The sequence below is a fragment of the Centruroides sculpturatus genome, unplaced genomic scaffold (genome assembly GCF_000671375.1).
Source record: "Centruroides sculpturatus isolate CEXI.00-Female unplaced genomic scaffold, Cexi_2.0 scaffold1276, whole genome shotgun sequence".
NCBI classification, from domain to species: Eukaryota; Metazoa; Arthropoda; class Arachnida; order Scorpiones; family Buthidae; genus Centruroides; species Centruroides sculpturatus.
The window spans coordinates 133,641-150,335 of NW_019385425.1; the positions used below are offsets into that span (position 1 = coordinate 133,641).

Consider the following 16,695-nt stretch of genomic DNA (forward strand, 5'->3'; position numbering starts at 1 on the left):
ACAGTCGAACCCCCTATAATGCCGTAGATACATTCCACTTTATAAGAATTTCGCATTGTAGGAATCCTTAAATACATGAGCCAATCACAGCCCAGCACATGTGCAGTTTACAGACTACAGCTGTTTGAAAGGTTTTCTTCCATAAAATTAATCGATTCTAGACTAATTTGACTCGACATTTCCAAAACACGTATAATTTTTTGGGAATAATCCGTATAAACTATGCTATAAACAAAAAATTGTAGGATTAGTTACCGAGTGTGCACTGTTCGATGACGCCATTGCTTAAGCTTGTTTTCGTCACGGAGCAGCGCACCAAATGGCGGGCGCGATTTCTGATGTTATTTTTCTGCGAAAAATTCATTGACCTTTGGAGACATCATTAATATAAATAATTTTTATGGCCGTTGAATAAGAAATGTTTCTTTCACAAGAAATGTATAAAATTACAGTACTATATTAGACTTACAGTACCTAATTTACATACTGTACAGATGATAGTAAACTCAACTTACTCGCCTAAACTCTCAGTAGCGTGTAAGTAGTTCGGCTGCTCGTCTACTATTGACCCAGATTTGACCAATCCTGTCGCGACACGAGTTGATGATGACATTTTATCGTATTTTACGAGTCTCTTTTAGCGTCTTTATACGAATACGGTCGCAATTTTTTCACCGCGATACACAAATCCGCATTATATGAACCCGTGTAATGGGGGTCTACTGTACTTTTTAGGTTAATTTCGGACTTACAACAAAACCTCAGAAATCTAATCTGTTTGTAAGTAGAGAAGCACCTGTAGATCAAAAGAGTTTGTTGGGTGAAATATAGGTATAGTGAAAATACTGGTGAAGATTTGTTTATACCTAATTTGTTACAAAAATGAACAGAGATATTGTTCTTATGATCAAATTTTTGATTCAGACCAGTAAATGCTACTTATGGAGGAGATGAAATGTTGAATGTTGATAAATAACACCAGCAAAACCTTCAGAAATATACCAGCAAATATATTTTTATATTAAATTTATATTTTCTGGTATATTTTTTAAGGTTTTTGTTGCTGTTATTTACTAATACATAACCAGCTGTGGGAAGATTAATTAAGATGTTGAATTATTTTCCATAAAATCAATTATCTTTTGTAGATACAAAGTCTTGTGCAAAACTAGAAATAGTACACTCTTCCAGTTTTCCTTATTATTTATAGTGTGTCTTGTTTTCATGTAATTCATAGATTGCCCATAGGTCCTCTCTTTACTACTAAAATTTTTTTAATATAAAGCACCATAAAATGAAACATAAATTATAAGAATACTTATCCTAAATCAAATTATTTTGTGTATTATAAAATAATGTAATAGCTACCTTTATATAAAAATATCAAAAAAGTGAATATAGTATTCTATTAACTTGGTAAGTTTACAGTGTCATCTTAAATTTTTTATATTCATTCACATTTTATTTATTTTTTAAATAAAATAATAATAATTAATTTATATATAATAGTGCATAAATTACATAAATTATATCCTAAGGCTGTGACAGCAAACTTTTATTTGAAAGTGGATCAAATATAGAATTCAAAATTTATTATGTATTTAACTCCAAATTGCAAATCAAATATTTAACTTGAGTAATTAAAATTAACAAAATAATGCTTACAAATTTTATTTTAATTAACTTTTTAAGAGTTTATTTTATTTTTGTCATACAGATTAAAAAAATCTATATGGCAAAAACAATAATAAACTTTGCATATGTGTATTGATCATGATGTGATCATAATGGAAACAAATACTTCATTTAATGGTAAATCATCTGACAAATTTTCTATCTGAGGTTCATAATTAGTGGCCTTTAGGACTTTTCATGACAGCTTTAAGACCTTGCTTTCATACCATATATGTAAAGTTTTGTAATCTATCAAATATTCTTTTTATAATTTATAAAAACCTAATACTTCTTAAACATTCAGTGTGGGTAGTTTAAAATTGTCATATGTATCATATCACCATTCAACCATCCAAAGGAAATTTATTTCTTTAAAAAAATCATATATATATATATATATAATTATGGTGCAGTTTTTTTATATATCTGTTACTTATACAAGGAAATTTATTCCATTATGACAATTTTATTTATTATTTATGAATTAAAACATAAAAATAAAAACAGTGAAAGCAATGAAAAATTCTATAGATATTAGTATAAAAATTGGAGTAAAAATAAAGAAAATAAAAGTTATATAAATTTACTATCAAATTTAAAATTTGAAATATTTAGTTATTTATAAATAACACTTGCACTTTGAAATTCAAGTGCAGCAAAACAAAACTGAAAATTTTCATATTCAAAAAATAATTATCACTTTATTGCTTGTCAAAGTATATTAAAAACTTTATTTGCTGGTAATTATAAAGGTTTGTTGATGTTATTAACCACTTTATCTATGAAAATAATTATAGAATTTGGTAACTATTCATACTAAGATAAAATCCAGCTAATAAAGCATGAGATATAATAATAATCACTATAGAGACTATATGATGAATTTAATTTCACAGCTTCTTTCAAAATCACATCCAAATCCATTCTTTTAAATAGTATTATCCATTTCTCACATCTACTAATATAAATTTTATATTAAAAGCAAACAAAAATTTGTTCACTAAAAAAAGTCTCAAACTAAATCGTCTCAACATGAGAACACCCCTTGTTGGGTAGATGCAAAATTAATAAAAATATTTGATATGTAAAAATTAAGAATAAGTGAAACCATCGACATCTATAAAGCAGCAATCCAAGGGCTTGTATTAACAACAGAGAAAGCCTCAGCATATCGCAAGCTAGGCACGTGTTTTTATCTAAATGTACTTAAATCAATAACTTTTCAATAATTGCCTCCATGTGCTAAATATTTATTATAGGTTCTTTTATATTTTCAATAAATAATTTTATTTAAATTTATAAATCTCAAGTTACATAAGAAATTTAAATAACCTAAAGGAATCTTTGAATTGTCCTATTTTGGATTATGGCATAATTCCTTCTAATTGGAATTGCTTTTAACCTGAAGAAGGCCCGTAAATCAAGCTGAAAATGTTTGTTAGAACTATAAAGAAGTACTGGAAATGTGTGAAAAGATGTGCTTTTATATACAGTTTGAAAAAAACTCCAAAAACTGGATGTATTTACTAAGATTGATATTGAAAAAACCTTAAATCCAGTAAAAATAGAACATTTATTAAATAATGGAATAAATGTTTTAACCATGTACAATGGCCACCTTCAAGTTATAGAATGGAATATAATAAATAGAACAGGAAGTCAATTTGAAATTAAAAACATTCAAAAATTACAAATTTATATATACTGTATTAAATAAAATACAGAAAATAAAAATAAATAATTAACAAGAATATTACATATAAAATAAAATATATAAATACAGCAATATATACAAATATTATGAGTAAAAACATAAATATAGCAAAATGGTGATAAACAAGACTATAAAACTTCAAATAATGCTTGCCAATCACATGACACCACTGCAGAATCTTTCAAATTAATCGAGGTCCCTTTCTTATTAGCCTTGTAAATTTCAAGCCTTTCCAAATATTTAAGTTATGTCATAGCCAAAGTGCAATGTAGTCAGCGTGTTCTATCGAAAGGCCACCAAGGCAACCAATACATAGGTGCTTCCTAATAGTGACTTTCTTGTTGCATGCTCCTCCACAACTTGAATCTATTTTTTTTAAATATTCTTGTGTTTTTGCCATTTTAAATAATTGAAGATAAAAATCTTACAGATTAATTACATGTTATATCATTTTATACTATATCCATGTGTACCTACTAGCTTTTGCTGCTTTGATGAAACTGATTACTTATTTATGGCTTTTAAAATTTTCCAATTTCTAAAAAATCTCATCTGTCTGTCTCTCTCTAATTTAATTACACACTTCATTTAATGCATTAATATGCAAATCAGTTTCTATCAGACACTGCCCATTTTAACTTGATTTCATTACTAAAGCATTAATTCTTTGGTTTTGACCACTTAATTATAACCTCCACTGTTTATAGTTTACTTGGACTTCCCTCANATACACTAATAAGATATGATCCAAAGAAAGTAGAAAGTCAAACAAAGTAATTGTAGATATGTAATAAAGTAACAAGAGCTTGTCACTGCAACGTGGTTGACTCAATAATACTGTATACCTTATAATTACCATTATAGTTGGAAGTTATTATTGCTCCAGTGTAAATGTCCTAATGGTTAAAGGCATAATCTATTGTTACAATCATTATTACATTTTGAAATTTATTTTGTCTCGTATTAAATGTAACTATTGAATTAAAATTTAATTCTTTATCATTTGAATAACATTAAATGTGAATAATATTCAGTTTATTTGTAAAAATGTAAATAAAATTAGGTAGAAACTAGATTCCAAAAAATATTATTTGGAAAGAAGGCGAGAAAGGAATGCAAGATTTTCCTTTATTTTTCCGTTAGATAAACTATTAAACGTAATTTATCTTTTCTCTGTTAATGTTATTTTAGTTTCCTTCGAGGAGAGTATGTAGAAACCATGTTTCTCAAATACCTATCAAAATCGAGAATATGATATATAAGTATATAATTTCTTCTTTCGATTCTATCATAAACTAAAAGTTTTCCATCAAAATCTAATATATATTTTGCAGAGAAATAACTGTTATTTTATCCGGATTTACTCAAAATAAATATTTGGACGGTGTGTCACCAATAGCGATTCTTCATCACACGAAGCAATAGTAAACATAAAGGGAAACAAAACCAGATGTTTCTCCACTTGTAGAGTCTCTTAAAGAAAAATAATAATAAATATGATAACTGGTGCATGTTAAAAACAGAAAAAAGAAAAATGTTTGAATTATGCAGTGTCAGGAAAAATAAACTATATGTAGATAGTATCATCAGTTTTCAGAAAAAAAGAATAGCAGTCTGTTTGCACACATACACTATAAAATGTCTATGGAATAAATAACAGAACATTTCTATATGACTAAAAAATAACAGTTTACAACTATTGCAATCTAAATAAATTAAGTAATAAAAATTTTTGTTCATTTTTGTTTTTTATTATTAGAATCAAATATCATAGCTTCATTTGAAATGCTTATTATTTCTGTGAATTCTTTATTACAGTCAACAATTATCATCATCATCATTATTGTATTATGATAGTGAAGTTATTTCATTGTTATTATCGTAATAATAATAAAGTAACATCACTGTATTAAACAGAAACAAATAATGAGACTACCAAATTAAAAAAATTTAACTTTAAAAATTTTTGGATGAAAACCACTTGCTTATGGAGTCTATTTATTCTATTAACTTATCTTTTTAAATAAAAACTTAAAAAATAATATTAAGTAAAAACACTTTTTGTTTCATACTATATGTGAAAAATCATTACCTGATATCTTGTTATTGTAGAAAAGCTGTAGTGCTTGATCTCTGTTCAAGTAATATCTGTGGTGAAAGAGTATAATTTAAAATGATGTTATGAAAGTAATACAGACGAAAGTTATTTTCATTTAGTGAACTGAAAACTAATTTGCAACTTCAAAACAGGTGAATAGATTATGATCATTTTTTTTATTTTTTACATATAAAGTGATGATAATATATTCATCTATTTTGATATTTTTATTCCAAAACACCATTTAACAGTTTTCAAACTCGATACATCTAAAAAATACAACCAGGAAGAAATTTATATGAAAAACTGAGTATAAAACTAATTAGAGTGACAGAGGACATTTCATTCAATATACTGTATATAAATATAATATTTGCTATGTATTTAAAACATTTTTGTTTAACAAAATTACTGTATATATACATTAAAATTCTAGGAAAAAAATGTAAAAATGTCCTCAACTGTACCAAAAACAAACAGTAATAGTAAATTATAGAGACTTTTAGATCCAATAAGAATCAACGATTATAGTAGAATCAACTTATTGTGTTTGTACAGATATTAATATCAGTTGTTTAACATTAACAGATTAATCACTGCTTCAAACATTAATCATTTTAATTATTATTTGTTCACAGTATAGAGTAAATTCAACTGCTGACATTTCTTACTTCAATTATAACAGTGGATGAATTATTATCAATCAATAATAATCAATTATAATTATACACCCAACCAGTGTTGTGGAGTCAGAGTCACCACAGTCTAATATGTTTTTGGGCAGAGTCAGTAGAATTATTTTGATTTCAATGACTCAAATATCGAAGTTTACTATTGATAAAATGTGAAGTAACAAAAATACTTTTTAATTAATTAGCATCTAAAGAAATTTCTTATAAAATGGAACACTTAGAAAAATTTAGATATCAAAATATTAACCCATAAAAGCCATTTCATAGCAAAATGTTATATGTATTTCATGCAACATGCTCTATGCTTTCAGAAAACAGTTTTTATTAACTTAAGGCCCACAAGTGTAAGTGGATAAAACTACTGAACACTCGTAGTTAGTCATAGGATCACAACTGGAAAGTAAACAGTAAACACTTATGATATCGCTTCAAAGCACCAAGCTTATATTTACCAAAGAGAAACTTCCAAGAAAAAATTTGACTTTCATTTTGGGTGCCAAAATTTTTACTTGGTGGAATATTTTTTATATTTTTTGGATATCAATTGATTTTTTTAACTAATTTGACTAATTTTTTCACTGATCTTCTTCTGGTTTCAAATTATTTATGATAATTTATTATAGCTTCAAAAAAACACTCAATAGAAAAATGATGAAAACAATAAAACCAAGATCAGAATCTAACTGCATAAACTAAAAGAAAACTGCAAAATGAAATTAATAGGATTGTTTCAGCTTATTATTCACAGTTTTTATTTGCCAATATAAAAGAAAATAAAAATTAAAATTATATTCTTTTTTATATTGAAAACTACCTTCAGTTCTATTATTACCGGTAACTTCCTCAATCTCAATAAAATTGATTATCAAAGCTTATGTTTTTATTTCTATTTAAATTTTTTAATAAATTTTCTGATACTAAGCTAAGTTTATTGCATAATATACTGTACCAAGTTGTGACATAACATTTTTTTTAATTTTTAGTCAAAAATTACAACAATGTGACAATATAACTGTTAGCATAGACTTAAATTACTATAAGTATTTTCATTGGTAATATTAATTTTAGAATAAAATACTAAAAAAATGTTTTAAATAGAATGTAAATCACACTTTTCTAATTGTGTTAAACTGAAATTGTGTAATTCAAATATCACGTAAATGAAGGTTAGGTGTAATTAATAAACATTAATTAGGTGTATATATTAAAATAATTAAAAAATGTAAAAACTATGTAACTTGAAGCTAAATTCTTAATGTCAGAGTCAATAAAATCAGAATTTCTATTAATTCTACTCTTATTAACTTACTTCATTTAATGTTATCAGTGAGTTATCATCATCAATCTATACAGGTCTTAAAGTGATTACAATAAGCAGATTCTACTATATTTCAATATATGTATGATGCATTACATTCAACATAAGAAAAATTATGTACTAAATGTAACCAAGTAACTACAGATTGTAATGTATTATAAAAATTAAAATTTCTTATATTAAAAAAATATATATAAGCTTTTATACAAGAACAACTATAAACCTTCATACTTTTAATATAATGATAAAATATTTAGATAATTCATTGAATTCTAAAGCTCATTGTTTAAGTATTAGAAGAACACTTAAGTAGTAACTTACATACACATTACATCAGATACAGACAATACATGACACAATACATATATATTTTTTAGTTCTTTTAAAAAATTTTCACTTATAAATAAAAATTCCATTTAACAATACTATACTTTTATGCATGCAACCCATAGGTTATTGTGTTTACAAAAGGAAATTTGAAAAGAAACACAGGTTATGCAATGGGGCAGATTTTATGCTGATTTTGAAGTGCAATCACAAACTTGCACCTATGGAGCAATGACTATTCCCACAGGTGCAGGATATATGAGGCGGCAAGTAATGAAAAAGTTTTATTTTGGTTTTAGCAATTTTCTACAAGGTATAAGACATCATGGGTTAAACGCACAAAAATATGGTACATTAACATATTTTAATAGCCTACATCAGGGGTCACCACGGCCCGTGGGCCAGATCTGGCCCACTGTTGCACTATGCCACAAATGAGTTATTAGTTAACTAGATCAAATGCATGTTATTTCCACCATCCATTTTATATTCTAAGAAGGAATTAGTTTTCGTAACCCTGGTATTTGTCCCTGTTCAACAAATTAGTGATAAATTATCCTCTGGTGATCACAGAAACTACAAAGATTATCTTGAATTGCAAGCATGATATGTGTACTTAATTTTGGTCAAGGACAACTCTGTTTTTCACTATATACTTTGTCATTTTATTTCTGGATCATACTGCAAACACATTTAATAGGATTATTATGGTTGACAAAATGTGTGTTCATTTGCAGAAAGATCAGTCACAACTTCAAGATCTTGCTATTTCTATTTATCTTTCAAGATTCAAGGTATAAACTTTGTAATTCTTTGCATATACCCAAACCCTCTATTAAAACTTTTCTTACTATTTCCATGTTCATCTGTAATTCCTGTGCCATTAATTGAACAATTAATTATCTGTCTGACCAAAAAGCCTATGTACTGTTCACATTTGGGTCTGTCCTTTGTTTTCATCAGTTTACTTCTAGCACCATCATTTATATTTTCTCGTTCCTCCTTGAACCTCTTATACCACTCAAAGTCACTTGACTGTCTCATAGCATATCCTTGCCACATGCAACAGCTGTAATGTTTCAGCAGCACTTTTGCCAATGTTCATATAGGATTTGATGTTAGTGCATTGCTTCAAGTTTCTATTATTCATTTTTTTTTATGCTAAAACTCCTGCACAAACTTATATTGCCTTCACTACTACCCACTCTATCCACTAAATGACAACTGGCTTGTAGCTTATGAATACACTAGTTGAAACCTGCCCAGACATACAGGCATATGATTCTGCATATGTTGCCACACAGGCTACACTACAAAGCTGGGAATTAAATTGTTACATCATATATACAGATGCATCCCACTTTAATTAATCAATATAGACAAAAATCTATAAAAATTTGCATCCTACAAAAAAATGACAATATTTGTACTCTATCAAAGGGTCCACAAAATGGTGCTATTGCTTTCTCCATAGGTGGCAGTATTGTTGATGAAAATAGAGTCGACTTCATTTTCTTTAATGAAAACCCCTATTTTTTTAGTACATATGATTCTATATCAAAAACAAACAAACAAACTTTTATGTGAAACAATTTTTCAAAAGATGCACTTATCAGAAGCTGTGAGTGTTTGAAGTTTTATGCAGCCACCAACAATGTGCATGCATAAATCTATGGATAGCTGTGAAGTTCATTGAATAAAGTAGAAAAATGCTTTAAAATATCATTAGGAAACTATTATTATTTGGTGGAATCAAGATTTGAGAAAGTCATTAACCTATGGGGATTGAAACTTCATACATAAGACAGGGCAAGTTTTGAGCCTTTATTGAATATAAACATCTCAAAAAGCCAATAGTTACATGAAACCAAATGATTATCAGATTAAGTTGGGCTATATTGCTGCTACTATTAATAATTAAATACTATGTAATTTGGCCTTAAGATAGGTATTAACTTATTACCTGTTATCATATCAATCTCTAGACAAAATTATGAAGTACTTAATTATTAGTAGCAGCAGTAACATAGCCCAATTTAATCAGCAATCATTTGGCTTTTATTGAATGGTGTTATATACTATAAAATATAGTAAGTGTTTATTCATTAATACATTCACCTTATTTAACATAATCTTGAATATATTTAGCTCTTCAGAATATTTTCTGCTTAATTACTACATATAAAACAATATTTATGCATATGTATGGACTGTAACAATAAAAATCTATAAAATTCAAAAGACATTAACTTTTTTGTTTATTATTTATAATTGTTTATTGCTTAGAAACAATTTCAAATAGTTAGAATAAGAATTTTGTTATCAGTTTTATTAAAGTAACTGTGCTATTGCTTTAAACAATCAATGAAAAAGCTGAAAATCTCAACAGCATCCTTGCATTTCCAACAAATACATTTATTAAAAACACAAACATTTTTGGCATATTTCATAAGTCTGCATCAGGTTTCAATTCGATAACGTTCGAAATTAAATATTACTCGGTCGAGGCCATACATAATTTTATATATATATAATTATGATAAATAAAATATAACAATGAATAATTATAAGACAACTAAAGATACAGTCAAACTTCCATATTACAAACTTTTATGTAGCAAATTTCTCTGTATAATGAATTTTTGCATTGTACCCTGCTTTTTCAGCCAAAAATATACTAAATTACCAAATGATTGCCTAAATATTGGGCTATAATACGGCTAATTATAGCCCGATATTTAGACAATCGTTTGGTAATTTATTATATACTATTGGGCTTAGAGTTGTTGTTATTTACAAAAATATACGTAAAATTGCTTCTAAATAACAAAGTTAAATTTCTGTATAATGAATTTTATTTTTAATTTTTAATCAACCACTAAAAGTAGACTATGCCCTATGGGTCGAATTTGAATTTAGATCCAATTTCAGGTATCAATTTGTGAACTCTTTGTAAAACTATGGCACAAGTGTGAGAAATACTGGTCATTAGCTTTTAAAACCACCATGTAATCTGCCCCCCCATGTGACTACTGATTGTAAAGAAGGGTAAAGGGTAAGGGTTGTAAAGATGTTGCAGGAAGTTGATAAAGGCTAAAAAACGAAAGACATTGCAGCAAAGTTTGGAATTCCTGTAAGTAGTTTATCAACCATAATAACAAATCACAAATCAATTTTGAAATTAGCAAATGATGCAAGACCTACAGGAAAACATGCTATAACTTGTAGAACTTTGTGTTTATAAGTTATAAGTTTGACTGTATATATTTTTATGTTGTGGCTGATTTGCCTGTATTGTGATGATTATCATACCTTTTCATATGGATTATAATATAAAGGTTGCTATGTGGCCTTAAATATTTCTAGTGTTAGCATTCATAGTTTGTGTTCATTGTACAGTATGTGTATCATAATAATTTAGCCTCATTATTTTGTTGCAGATACGCCAGGCTAGAGCCTGGGAATATTGCGAATTTTGAATATCGTGCTAAAGTAGTTACTGGATTATTGTTATCAATATTAAGTTTATGCTATGCCAGTTTGCTTGTTAAAGATCTATTTGTAGAACCAATATACACCAATTGTCCTAACATATGGGTGTTAGTTGACATACTGAGGCAAAGCCCATTTACAAATAAAACCCAATTAAAGCAGAATCTCATTTTAACAGATCGTGGAACAACAGATGTTTTTCTCCAGGTCCTTCCAGATAACACTTCCAGATTTGCATGTGTGCACAACAAAGGTGTATCTCAACATGTTAGACATGGGTTTGGCAATATTGCACCTTAAAATCATGCTTGCATAACAGTAACATTTCATACCGACAATGTCACCAAAAGAAGCTCAGAAGTGTTGTGACATCAAAGCAAACCAAGATGGACAAGTTTTTTAACATATCATGAAGTCCTAATGATCACACATACTTTGTCGCTTTTTGGCTTATTATATATACAGTTTCTATCAGCTTTATTATGGCATAATGTACAATGTTGTACTATACATGTTTATATAAAATAAAGGATAGAAATCTTAAGAGACTGAATAATTTTGAGTATAGGTGTTTTTTATGAGGGGGGTTTAAAAAACAAAAATTTTTTCAAATAACTGATATTTTTTATAAGTAGCAGAAATATATTTCTTACGGTACTGTTGTTTCTATATTGCTTTAAAATTAATTCTTCAAAAACTCTTCTTAAAGAATTTGAAAATCTTAATGATTGATGCAGAATTATACCGTCTTTTTTTTAAATCTGTAACCGCATTTCAACAGAGGCAACTACTAAGGGTTATATATGTTAGTTCTTTATTATGCTATGCATTTTAGGTGTAAGATTTTTGATGTTACTTGCACCCCTCATCAGGTGTTACATTTCTACAATTGGTAAACATACAGTTATATAAACAATTATATCAATATAAACATACAATTTATTACAGTAATTATTACAAGTTATATTATTTAAAATATTTTTTCATTATATTTAACTAGCCTNAAATTTGAAATATTTAGTTATTTATAAATAACACTTGCACTTTGAAATTCAAGTGCAGCAAAACAAAACTGAAAATTTTCATATTCAAAAAATAATTATCACTTTATTGCTTGTCAAAGTATATTAAAAACTTTATTTGCTGGTAATTATAAAGGTTTGTTGATGTTATTAACCACTTTATCTATGAAAATAATTATAGAATTTGGTAACTATTCATACTAAGATAAAATCCAGCTAATAAAGCATGAGATATAATAATAATCACTATAGAGACTATATGATGAATTTAATTTCACAGCTTCTTTCAAAATCACATCCAAATCCATTCTTTTAAATAGTATTATCCATTTCTCACATCTACTAATATAAATTTTATATTAAAAGCAAACAAAAATTTGTTCACTAAAAAAAGTCTCAAACTAAATCGTCTCAACATGAGAACACCCCTTGTTGGGTAGATGCAAAATTAATAAAAATATTTGATATGTAAAAATTAAGAATAAGTGAAACCATCGACATCTATAAAGCAGCAATCCAAGGGCTTGTATTAACAACAGAGAAAGCCTCAGCATATCGCAAGCTAGGCACGTGTTTTTATCTAAATGTACTTAAATCAATAACTTTTCAATAATTGCCTCCATGTGCTAAATATTTATTATAGGTTCTTTTATATTTTCAATAAATAATTTTATTTAAATTTATAAATCTCAAGTTACATAAGAAATTTAAATAACCTAAAGGAATCTTTGAATTGTCCTATTTTGGAATATGGCATAATTCCTTCTAATTGGAATTGCTTTTAACCTGAAGAAGGCCCGTAAATCAAGCTGAAAATGTTTGTTAGAACTATAAAGAAGTACTGGAAATGTGTGAAAAGATGTGCTTTTATATACAGTTTGAAAAAAACTCCAAAAACTGGATGTATTTACTAAGATTGATATTGAAAAAACCTTAAATCCAGTAAAAATAGAACATTTATTAAATAATGGAATAAATGTTTTAACCATGTACAATGGCCACCTTCAAGTTATAGAATGGAATATAATAAATAGAACAGGAAGTCAATTTGAAATTAAAAACATTCAAAAATTACAAATTTATATATACTGTATTAAATAAAATACAGAAAATAAAAATAAATAATTAACAAGAATATTACATATAAAATAAAATATATAAATACAGCAATATATACAAATATTATGAGTAAAAACATAAATATAGCAAAATGGTGATAAACAAGACTATAAAACTTCAAATAATGCTTGCCAATCACATGACACCACTGCAGAATCTTTCAAATTAATCGAGGTCCCTTTCTTATTAGCCTTGTAAATTTCAAGCCTTTCCAAATATTTAAGTTATGTCATAGCCAAAGTGCAATGTAGTCAGCGTGTTCTATCGAAAGGCCACCAAGGCAACCAATACATAGGTGCTTCCTAATAGTGACTTTCTTGTTGCATGCTCCTCCACAACTTGAATCTATTTTTTTTAAATATTCTTGTGTTTTTGCCATTTTAAATAATTGAAGATAAAAATCTTACAGATTAATTACATGTTATATCATTTTATACTATATCCATGTGTACCTACTAGCTTTTGCTGCTTTGATGAAACTGATTACTTATTTATGGCTTTTAAAATTTTCCAATTTCTAAAAAATCTCATCTGTCTGTCTCTCTCTAATTTAATTACACACTTCATTTAATGCATTAATATGCAAATCAGTTTCTATCAGACACTGCCCATTTTAACTTGATTTCATTACTAAAGCATTAATTCTTTGGTTTTGACCACTTAATTATAACCTCCACTGTTTATAGTTTACTTGGACTTCCCTCAGGCTTTTGATTCAATAATTCCTTCCATTCATATAATTTTCCTGAACAAATGATTTGAATTAGATTAAAAAATTTGTTGTTGAATTAGTAATTTTCTCCTATTGAAAAACAAAAATCTTTATAGGTGACTCTTCTTTTCTCAAAATTAGTCCCCTTACACAAATAACATAGATATCAACTCTAAATACTCTATACATTAATAGAATTATTTTCTCTAAATATTCAGAAGGCCAATTTCAATAATCATATTAAAAAATTCAGCAACAAGTTGCATAACTTTCCTGGATGTTATGAGATTTTATTAAAAATATAACTTTTATATTAGTAATCATACTATTAATAAATAAATTGTGTATGGTGCCATATCTTATGAAATTTTGTTATAAAAAGTTTTTATATTATTAATTATTATACATTGCCAAAAAAACTTAATTTTGAGGATAAAGATGAGTTTTGTAAAAACAATTATAAATGCTAATGAGTAAAATCATCATTAAGTCTGATTTCTCTTGAAATATGATATATGATCCATCTCTATCTCCCCATCCCCTCAATCTTTACCCACCATAATTTAATAGCATTAATGCTTCTTATATACAAGTTACCACACCAAATTTCATTTCTTAATCTTTACCCTATCCTGAGATATTAAATGAAATCAACACAAACACACAAAAATTTTTTTTCCTTTTTTTGACATTTTGGGTTTAGGAGGTCTCAAAACATGGAAATTTGCAAAAAACTCAAAGGGTCAAACCTGATGATTGAAAATGTTTGAATAAAGAAAATTTTTATTGCATTTGATGGTTGAAGAGTTGTTTAGTTGTGCAAGTGCAATTCCTGTAGGAGTTAACTAATATTGTAAAGCCATATAATATTTTTAATAAAAGTTTTACAGTAAAAGTAAAGCAAAAAAAACCTTAGAAAAATAATAATAAATATGATAACTGGTGCATGTTAAAAACAGAAAAAAGAAAAATGTTTGAATTATGCAGTGTCAGGAAAAATAAACTATATGTAGATAGTATCATCAGTTTTCAGAAAAAAAGAATAGCAGTCTGTTTGCACACATACACTATAAAATGTCTATGGAATAAATAACAGAACATTTCTATATGACTAAAAAATAACAGTTTACAACTATTGCAATCTAAATAAATTAAGTAATAAAAATTTTTGTTCATTTTTGTTTTTTATTATTAGAATCAAATATCATAGCTTCATTTGAAATGCTTATTATTTCTGTGAATTCTTTATTACAGTCAACAATTATCATCATCATCATTATTGTATTATGATAGTGAAGTTATTTCATTGTTATTATCGTAATAATAATAAAGTAACATCACTGTATTAAACAGAAACAAATAATGAGACTACCAAATTAAAAAAATTTAACTTTAAAAATTTTTGGATGAAAACCACTTGCTTATGGAGTCTATTTATTCTATTAACTTATCTTTTTAAATAAAAACTTAAAAAATAATATTAAGTAAAAACACTTTTTGTTTCATACTATATGTGAAAAATCATTACCTGATATCTTGTTATTGTAGAAAAGCTGTAGTGCTTGATCTCTGTTCAAGTAATATCTGTGGTGAAAGAGTATAATTTAAAATGATGTTATGAAAGTAATACAGACGAAAGTTATTTTCATTTAGTGAACTGAAAACTAATTTGCAACTTCAAAACAGGTGAATAGATTATGATCATTTTTTTTATTTTTTACATATAAAGTGATGATAATATATTCATCTATTTTGATATTTTTATTCCAAAACACCATTTAACAGTTTTCAAACTCGATACATCTAAAAAATACAACCAGGAAGAAATTTATATGAAAAACTGAGTATAAAACTAATTAGAGTGACAGAGGACATTTCATTCAATATACTGTATATAAATATAATATTTGCTATGTATTTAAAACATTTTTGTTTAACAAAATTACTGTATATATACATTAAAATTCTAGGAAAAAAATGTAAAAATGTCCTCAACTGTACCAAAAACAAACAGTAATAGTAAATTATAGAGACTTTTAGATCCAATAAGAATCAACGATTATAGTAGAATCAACTTATTGTGTTTGTACAGATATTAATATCAGTTGTTTAACATTAACAGATTAATCACTGCTTCAAACATTAATCATTTTAATTATTATTTGTTCACAGTATAGAGTAAATTCAACTGCTGACATTTCTTACTTCAATTATAACAGTGGATGAATTATTATCAATCAATAATAATCAATTATAATTATACACCCAACCAGTGTTGTGGAGTCAGAGTCACCACAGTCTAATATGTTTTTGGGCAGAGTCAGTAGAATTATTTTGATTTCAATGACTCAAATATCGAAGTTTACTATTGATAAAATGTGAAGTAACAAAAATACTTTTTAATTAATTAGCATCTAAAGAAATTTCTTATAAAATGGAACACTTAGAAAAATTTAGATATCAAAATATTAACCCATAAAAGCCATTTCATAGCAAAATGTTATATGTATTTCATGCAACATGCTCT

The 16,695-nt window shown here is 26.8% G+C and overlaps 1 protein-coding gene across 5 annotated transcripts in view; it reads right to left on the minus strand.

Annotated features, from left to right (window-relative positions):
* LOC111638867 (cysteine/serine-rich nuclear protein 3-like) overlaps positions 1-16,695 on the minus strand; it is a 95,490-nt gene that overhangs the window by 60,805 nt on the left and 17,990 nt on the right. For 2 of the 5 annotated variants that reach the window (XM_023384639.1, XM_023384636.1), the window contains exon 2: positions 15,697-15,752. The exons of 1 other annotated variant lie outside the window; for it this stretch is intronic. The gene's annotated coding sequence lies outside the window, so the exon portion shown is untranslated. Of the gene's footprint in view, positions 1-5,480; positions 5,651-15,696; positions 15,753-16,695 lie in introns of those variants that run through there. 2 more of the 5 variants (XM_023384637.1, XM_023384641.1) reach the window with 2 other exon arrangements.